This window comes from Bidens hawaiensis, unplaced genomic scaffold, assembly GCF_021521415.1.
Source record: "Bidens hawaiensis isolate Kalapana, Puna unplaced genomic scaffold, B.hawaiensis_p1.1 tig00010347_1, whole genome shotgun sequence".
NCBI classification, from domain to species: Eukaryota; Viridiplantae; Streptophyta; class Magnoliopsida; order Asterales; family Asteraceae; genus Bidens; species Bidens hawaiensis.
Window position 1 is genome coordinate 143,296 of NW_027491785.1, and position 7,137 is coordinate 150,432.

The following is a 7,137-nucleotide window of genomic DNA, read 5'->3' on the forward strand; positions in this document are numbered from 1 at the left end:
GATGAGAACATGGATTGATTTAACAAACTGGGAGCTCTGAGATGATGCAAAATCGCCATCTAGGTCGTTTATGGTTGCTGAAAGAGAAGATATGTTGATTGGGGGCTGAAAACTGATTTTATCATAATTAGGTTTAATTTGTCGTCTTGGTATTTCTTTGCGTCGCGCGAAGATCTCCATCTAGGTCCTTCGCGTAGCGCGGAGGACGATATAGTCAGGTTTTTAACTTTGGTTCCTTCAAGTAGCGTGAAGGAACACTTTTCCACCCGTCACGTAGCGCGATGTGCCTTCTTGGCAGGAAATTTTGATTTTATTTTATGCATGGGAACGTGTGTCGATCAATTCCACTCCTCTCAAACGTCAATCCAAGCTCGTATATTGCATCAATAAACATCCTTAGCATCCAACGTACTGAAATACAGAAACATGCTTGATATACCAAAGTTCATAGTATAATTTAATTAAAACTAACTACTTAATACGCTAAAATATACGTAATCTACCCGACCATCAGATGAATTTCATGAATAGTAAAGTTTTCTTTAAAAATTTTATCTATTAAATTTGTCCATATAGAGTTTTTTTTTCAAAAAAATTATTAGTTTTCAATTTATTATAAATTGTTCACAAAATTTTTGTGTTTTGAAATTTGTTCATGTGTAGATTCAATAAAAACTTTGAAATAGTATAATTTTAATTTTCTATAACTTGATTACAAAATTTTTGTACTTTGATGTTTAGTTAAAAAGTGTTTGTTCATTTTCTTTATTTATTTTTTTTTAAAAAAAAGCTAGATACATATGTGTGTTTTTTTCTTGATGTTATGGTATAAATTTTGCAACCAACCGAAGCGATATCGGCCGGCATTTGTATCGGTATTCGTTTTTATGGTTTTGATATATTTTAAAACATGTGTTGGTATTCATTTGATTATATAACAACATTATTTGTTTATATGATTTTCGATCGTTGTAAAACGTGCGTCAGTATCTTTTTAGACATATCACAACTAGATTTATTTGGTTTTTTCATTTGGTTGTTAAAACTGAATTCCAGCCGCATATCACAGGGGTATTCAACTACTTAACCTCAAATTATTAAAACCAAAGGGTTTCCATAGAATGTCATAATGGATTCACATAGTTCACTCTGTAGGCTAAACTAATATTATTCAAGATTGTATATAATGAAAGAGTATAAATACACGCATATATTTTACACCATGGATTCACATAGTTCACTCTGTAGGCTAAACTAATATTATTCAAGATTGTATATAATAAAGAAAGAGTATGAATACAAGCATATATTTTACACCATGGCATGTGCTGCCTTGTTTGATCTACTATATATATGTTAAGACTCAATGGTTAACCTTGCTTATTACTTTGAGGGCTTCAAACTAGCTAGAACCATATAGCTTTAGCCTCTTTTAACTAGAGCCAAATTGCCTTAGCTTCAATCAGCATTGGCTTTAACATGCTTCTCATATTGAGGCTCATCACCTCATTAGAACCACCAACGAGTTTCTTCCCTATATAAACAGCCGGCACACTCGGACTACAACCTAACTCTTTTAACTCCCTTTCCACCACTTCCCCATTCGAAATCTCGTCAAGTTCGTATACAGTCGGGTTAGCCCCAAAGTTTCTTATGAGTGATTTGATGGAATGACTTATTGAGCAAGACGTTTTGCTAAAGATCACCAACGGGTTATCGGCTACCAGTGTTGTCACCGTGCTCATTGCTGTGTTTAGGGTTTTGTTTTTGGAGATCTTTGCACTCTTTTTCATGGTATATATACAGACAAAAGTGGACTTCTAAAGAGATTCCGACCAAGGGCTTCAAAACACGTGGAATTGCAATACTTAGGGTGTGTGGTTTTAAAGAAATGAAAATTTTCAAGGATTTGGAATTTAAATTTGCCAAAAAGAAGTAAAAATATTTTAAATAATTTGTAGTAAATGATGTCACAATGACTGTCAAGTAACCGTCAATGATATGGTTTTCAAAGGGAACGGTCAAGCCAAACTCTGAAACCCAGATGAGCCTGGTTAAGACTACATAGTCTGATCAGATTGGGAGCAGCGGGGCTCTTAAAATTTAAAGAGTGCGATAGTATCTTTTTAGACATATCACAACTAGATTTATTTGGTTTTTTCATTTGGTTGTTAAAACTGAATTCCAGCCGCATATCACAGGGGTATTCAACTACTTAACCTCAAATTATTAAAACCAAAGGGTTTCCATAGAATGTCATAATGGATTCACATAGTTCACTCTGTAGGCTAAACTAATATTATTCAAGATTGTATATAATGAAAGAGTATAAATACACGCATATATTTTACACCATGGATTCACATAGTTCACTCTGTAGGCTAAACTAATATTATTCAAGATTGTATATAATAAAGAAAGAGTATGAATACAAGCATATATTTTACACCATGGCATGTGCTGCCTTGTTTGATCTACTATATATATGTTAAGACTCAATGGTTAACCTTGCTTATTACTTTGAGGGCTTCAAACTAGCTAGAACCATATAGCTTTAGCCTCTTTTAACTAGAGCCAAATTGCCTTAGCTTCAATCAGCATTGGCTTTAACATGCTTCTCATATTGAGGCTCATCACCTCATTAGAACCACCAACGAGTTTCTTCCCTATATAAACAGCCGGCACACTCGGACTACAACCTAACTCTTTTAACTCCCTTTCCACCACTTCCCCATTCGAAATCTCGTCAAGTTCGTATACAGTCGGGTTAGCCCCAAAGTTTCTTATGAGTGATTTGATGGAATGACTTATTGAGCAAGACGTTTTGCTAAAGATCACCAACGGGTTATCGGCTACCAGTGTTGTCACCGTGCTCATTGCTGTGTTTAGGGTTTTGTTTTTGGAGATCTTTGCACTCTTTTTCATGGTATATATACAGACAAAAGTGGACTTCTAAAGAGATTCCGACCAAGGGCTTCAAAACACGTGGAATTGCAATACTTAGGGTGTGTGGTTTTAAAGAAATGAAAATTTTCAAGGATTTGGAATTTAAATTTGCCAAAAAGAAGTAAAAATATTTTAAATAATTTGTAGTAAATGATGTCACAATGACTGTCAAGTAACCGTCAATGATATGGTTTTCAAAGGGAACGGTCAAGCCAAACTCTGAAACCCAGATGAGCCTGGTTAAGACTACATAGTCTGATCAGATTGGGAGCAGCGGGGCTCTTAAAATTTAAAGAGTGCGATAGCCTAAATACAAGAAAGTTGTCGTTCTAAAAAGGTAATTTGTAGTAAGTACGACTAATAAAACAAAAGGAGAGGAATTTAAAATGCATGTGGGTCCATCACCTTATACTACCGCGCCATGGCCTTGTTAAGATATGGAATTCAGATTTCAAATCCATTGATTCCGTGAACAGGTGCATGAATTCATCATGGTGTAACTTATGGCATATGTGTTGTTAAGCGACATATATACGTTTTAGTCACATAGAATATTGATTTGATATGTCGAATAAAGGCAAAGTGAAGTATCTTATAGTACGGTCAATGTTGTTCTATACAAGCATTTAGTTGAAATTCTGATGGTTTATGATTTCTAACTCTTCTAGGTATTCCTAGTTTTGATTGAATGCATATGCCACGTAAACTCGTCTATATGCATGGCCAGGTTGTACACACTTATTAACAAGACTTAATTAACAGCCTCATCAAAACAAGTATACATTCACATATTAACAAGCTATGTACATATATGGGAAGTTTAGCGCACAAATGAATTTAGCATGCTAAACGTGAGAATCAAGTAGAGTAACTATATATAAGTAGAGTAATTATGTAATTACTCTATGATATAATTTAATAATTATTCTATTTGATTCTCACGTTTAACACGTTAATTTCATTTGTATATTTGATCGAAACCCATATATTATTGAAATCATAAACAATATTATCTTGTAGTTTAAGTGTCGGTTAATTATCAGCAAACTTAGTTTGCTTTTGTATCAATATTTATATCATAAAACTAGTTCGTTACATAATGGTTTTGAATTTATATATCTATTTTAAAACCATCATGTAATTAACTAGTTTTATGATATATATATATATATATATATATTTTGATACAAAAGGAAACCAAGTTTGCATAGTATATGAAAAGAGCATGCATATTTGAGTGGAATATTGGATTAATATTAAGATTTCATGAATATAAATGTTTGTGAATTGGATGCCATAATGATATATTTGATTTTTTTTAACAATCAAAGTTCTTTTCCACTTATTTTACTGCATGTCTCAAGTAAAAGTAAAACTCACAACTATTTGGTTGTTGTCATATATCTAATATCTATGTCATTAGACCAAGCAAGTGTCATATCTTAAAGAACTTTTTATTTAGGTAAAATTACCAAAATACCCATTTTTTACCAAGTCTTTCAATTCTAGCTCAAGACCAAAACTAATTCCCCAAATAACCAGATTATACAGTCGAAACCGACGGAAATAATTCTTGATCCGACTGAATTTTTAGCATATCCGGACGCGCCACGTAGAATGCTAGTCCGTAGGAACCGACGTTTTAAGGTTTTGGTCGACCGATTAGCCGGACGAACCGTCAGATGAAAAGACAGTCGGATCTGACAGTTCAGTTTATGCTTCCGTCGGATCCGTCTATATAATTTTTTTCGATGATCCCTAGATTTTTCAATTCGAGGGTTTTTTATTTTGAGTTATAGAGTGAAATTGAACACCATGATTGTGTTCTTCTCAAAAAAACTAAGTGATTTGCACTATTAATTTGCTTGCTTTTGTGAAAAAGTAAAAAAGATGGAGATAAAGGTTGATTATGAAGGTTAGGGTTTAAGAGGTAGAAGATGAAGAATTCAGTTGGACCCACTAAAATTTAATCGGATCCGACGGAATTGGAATTTTAAGGAATTCTGTTGGATCCATTAAAACGTTGACATGTGGCGCGATTTTAAATATTCAAAAATTTCGTCTGACTTCATTAATATTCAGCCGGATCCTAAGAAAAAAATTAGTTATTTTTGGGATATTTGTAAACCTAAACTATATTTGAAATAAATTGATTAAATATGGCTATTTTGAGAAATTTTCATTTTATTTAACTACCAAATAAAGTGTGTGTATAATATAATTGCATTTTTTTATAACAAGAAATCTATCTTATAAAATCCTTCAAACCTTAAATTTGTAAGGAGTTAAACTCACCACCTTATTTATGAAAACACTATTTAACTAAACCAATGCATCTTTAGAAGAATATAGTAATTATCAGAAACTAGTGTTTACCCGGCACGTTACGTTGGGCAGGTTGGTAAAACCTATGTGGTGATAAAACCCAAGCGTTGTCGGTCTCGACTTTAAGACGGTAAGTTGACGCAAATTCACTCAGTTTTGATTACGTGAGTTATGGTATAAGATCTAAAGAACAAAAAATAAGACAAAAACAATATAAAAACTGAGGTTGGCCAATAGGGTGGCGTCGGTCAGTAAAACTCGGACGTTAGTAACAACTCAAACGGTGTCGATCCCAAGCGTTGAGGCGATGAGTATATGCAAATTTGGTCGGTTTCTGTCATGTTTGTTATGGTACCGAAACTAAAATACAAACAAAACAAAATTGACATTCAGTCGATTTTCGTTACGATACCGAAAATAAAACAAAAAATACGGTGATCTACGCGAATTCGGTCAATTTCATTTAACAACAAAACTATCCAGCCCACACCAAAGTTAATGTTGAAAAACAAGCATTTTCACATATAAAAAAACATAATTAATATGCTTAACAATAAAACACCAAATGTTTGAAACGTCCAAGATTCAAACTCGGGTCCCAAACAATTACCTTTATCAACAAAACCATCAAGCCAACACTTATATTTATGATAAAAAAAGGCAAAATCATTATTTATATAATAATAAAAGTGGGAAAAACATGCATTAGTGTTTTATACATTATGCATCCAAGTTTGTATAATGTAATATTCATGTTTATAAAACTTTCATTTTTTTATTTTTGGTCCTTACATTTTTTCATAGTTTACAAGTATGTCACAAAATATATTTTTCCAATTTCAACTTTGGTGCCCTATACTTTACATCTTTTACATTTTTTTTTGTTTAATGTTTACGTTTGAATTTAACGAGTTAACGCGCTGCAACACATGTGTGTGGTTGAACTTTATGTCTATTTTTCCGTTTAATAGCCCCATCGCAACGCGTAGATGTTAAGTTGACATAGTTATTTTTTTATATTTTATGTTTCGGTCTAATTTTTGTGTGTTAACACGATGCAATGAGCGTGTGTGGTTTAACGTTCTTACGTCTACTTTTTATTTAGTTTTCTTAATGGTTAACGTTAGTTACTGACTGCGGGAGAGGAGATGGCGAACGAAGGCGGTGGTGGTGATAACTTCATGCTTTCGAGTTGAGTGGATAATAAATACAAGGTTTTACACCTCCGCCGCAACGCGGGGCTGTAAATACTAATTACATATAAAAAACAAAAATAACACTTTGTAACACCAAAAATTGAATTATACTAATTGAAGAAACACGGATCCAATCCCCGGGTATGGGTCCTGGATCCAATGAGTCCACAGGGTAAGACACGATAATTGCGACTAATGATATGAGTATAATTCCCCAAAGTCCAATGACCGGAACCTGCAAAACAGACACCGTGAGTCTCGTTACAAGAAGGACAAGAGGGGGGGTCTTCCTGTAACCACCCTCCGGCGTGAGAATCAGTAACGTTCGTAAATGGAGAAAGTACTGAAGTAAACGGACTAAGTATAGTCAGAATGCAAGTGAGTGAATGAATACCTCATACCGTTTGACAAGGTATTTATAGCCGAAGGACGTAGGAAGGTGATTGAGCCAACTGTCCTCTTCTAGAAGATCTTCAATAACCGTCTGGACGCGTGTCCTTTTATGACAGGTTGAGCTATACGTCCCATGTGCATGGGTATAACAACCTGGACACGTGTCGCCCAATGATAGGATAGGTCGCACCCTGGCCATGTGCACGGTTATAACAACCTGGCCAGGTGTCCTTTATTCATTGGTCGGTAAGTCACGTATTCCTCAAGTAACAATCGT

At 34.1% G+C, this 7,137-nt stretch overlaps 2 pseudogenes; both read right to left on the reverse strand.

Annotated features, from left to right (window-relative positions):
• Positions 1-1,392: 1,392 nt before the first annotated feature.
• LOC143534834 (monothiol glutaredoxin-S1 pseudogene) lies at positions 1,393-1,905 on the reverse strand (annotated as a pseudogene).
• Positions 1,906-2,524: 619 nt separating this feature from the next.
• On the reverse strand, positions 2,525-3,076 carry LOC143534835 (monothiol glutaredoxin-S1 pseudogene; annotated as a pseudogene).
• Between the last annotated feature and the right edge of the window lie 4,061 nt (positions 3,077-7,137).